The 2,500-nt window shown below is 33.4% G+C and overlaps 2 long non-coding RNA genes across 2 annotated transcripts in view; one reads left to right on the top strand and one right to left on the bottom strand.

Annotated features, from left to right (window-relative positions):
- Positions 1-15, top strand: part of LOC128250083 (uncharacterized) — a 62,083-nt gene extending 62,068 nt beyond the window's left edge. The window contains exon 2 of the long non-coding RNA XR_008266206.1: positions 1-15. This exon is cut by the window's left edge and continues 1,859 nt beyond it. This is a non-coding gene — a long non-coding RNA (uncharacterized LOC128250083).
- LOC128250082 (uncharacterized) overlaps positions 1-2,500 on the bottom strand; it is a 105,105-nt gene that overhangs the window by 64,468 nt on the left and 38,137 nt on the right. The gene's annotated exons all lie outside the window — the stretch shown is intronic.

The raw sequence follows: 2,500 nt of genomic DNA, 5'->3' as shown, positions 1-2,500 counted from the left end.
CAAAATTTTCCAAAATCTGTGGTTGTGTGTATATATATATATAGGTTTGGTGATACAAAGAAGAAAATAGAGCTCAAAGCATGAGTATATGTTTTAGAATTAATCGGCAGAAGTTACAAAGTGACTCAACTTCCGGGTGTTTCATGCGTTAGTCTTATTAGATTGCTTTCAAATTATGCGAATAACAGCTATATAAGCCGGTCATAATGCTAATTCTCCGGATTGCTCTAGAATAAGTTACCAAAACAATTACACAAGCATGTGGACAATGCGTGTGCGCACACACATAATGTGTATCACTTATACACGTTTAACACTTGTCCATCTCGCTTTGTGCCCAATGCCTTCTTAATATATATATATATATATATATATATATATATATATTTACCGATGGGCGTTTGTCCTGTCGCATCGTTGTAAACGTGTGTGTGTATATTTGTACGTTTATGTGTTTGTAGTGTAAGATAATCGTTGTGTACAGAGCATACATTAACAGATACAATTATATAGATTCAATGCGTATAAACAAGGGATGTAAGAAGTAAACACGAAGTGATGACAAACACAGGCGAAAAACAAAAAAAAGGGGAAAAAAAAATGGCCGATATTGTCACTGAAGTCTTTTCAAATACATCTGTGCGCATGCTTGAACACGCATATGTATAAATACTCGGAGTGATTTATACATGCTCACACATATATACACTTGTGTGGCATTCATACGATCCCACACAGAACACTCAACACATAGAAGGTAAGCGCATACGTACATACATACATACATACATACATAATACATACATACGTCCGTCCGTCCGCATATACATACATATATATACATACGAGCATATACATATATATATGTAAACATCTACTCAGAAACACGCAAATATTTCCATTTCACATACGCCATCACACACGGCCATCAACCGAATATTACACATGCATATATACAAAACCAGACAAATATACACACGCATGCATATGCATATATATATATATATATAATCATAACCATACATCTTTGAAACGAATATAGATAAAAGTAGACATATGTACACACACACACATATGCGCGCCCAAATACATACACCACTTTATCACACATACGACCATGAAGGTAATATAGACAGAATTCTTAACATTATTAAAAAGGCCCGGGAAAAATCAATGTACTCTACCCTTATTTTTTTAATGAAAAGCTACAGCATACATAGACCAGAATCGGGTCCCAAGATCTGTGAAAGCCCCGGGCGGCAGCAGAGTTTATCCATTCCCTAAGACAGCACTTTAATCTAAGTATCTATCGATCTATCTACCAATATCTATATCTATATCTATATATATATATATATATATATATACATGCACATGCACACACACACACACACACACACACACACACACACATGTATATATATATATGCGAATATATAGACTTGCTATGCATATCAACAAACGGATAGATTTTGCTAGAAAACACATATACACACAAAACAATATATATACACTATCATCAACCGAATACATACAAAATCATATTATATCACACACACATGTATATCGTCCCACAAATACTTCTACACACACACACACACACACACATATATATATATACGCACAGTCATATATACACGCACCATATACGGAGATGTTTACATACATTGCAAGACTAAAACTTCCCAAAAACATGATAACCGAACGAACTCACCGCATCACAAACATAAACTAACACACACACACACACACACACATCTAAACAAGAATAAAGACGTAAGACACACACACACAAACACACACACTCAAATTTCATACATTCTACTCACAAATAAGTACATATAATGTTTACAGTTGGACGTTTGTCTGATAGAAATAGTTACACAAACATTAATGATGATCGCTAAAATAAGAACGACAAATAAAAATGGCCGAGCATGTATGCTTAAAGGACGTGTCAACACAAAACTTTATTATAATGAGCATTCATTCCTTCACACGTCCTCCATAACACACACACACACACACACACACACGGTGTATATGTGAGGCCTCCTGACTGCGCAATACTTGTGTAAGTTTGCCTGTGTGAAAAACAAAAAACAAACAAACAGCACAACGCTTCTTCCTCGATCGTCCATTGTGTCTTTTAGCTGATATCGTTGCCTCCCATAGTGGGATATAAACACAGATATCGTGTTAGGCGTTATTACTGTGGTATAAATTATTATTGCCCTAACATACAAAAATAATATAAGAATATAAACAAATAAAAAAGAAAAGCAATAAAGAAAGAAATGAAAAAAAAAAGTTGCTAATATAATAATACATATAACATGATTTGTTACCACTTCTAAATATAGATATCTGTAACAATGCTTATATATATATATATATATATATATACACGCATGCACAAATACACACATATATACATATACACACACATATATACACATTTATACGTACATATATATATATATATATATATACACATCTT

The sequence above is a fragment of the Octopus bimaculoides genome, chromosome 19 (genome assembly GCF_001194135.2).
Source record: "Octopus bimaculoides isolate UCB-OBI-ISO-001 chromosome 19, ASM119413v2, whole genome shotgun sequence".
Lineage (NCBI taxonomy): Eukaryota > Metazoa > Mollusca > Cephalopoda > Octopoda > Octopodidae > Octopus > Octopus bimaculoides.
Note: the sequence above shows the minus strand (reverse complement) of the source record. Positions and strands in the feature narration are given on the sequence as shown.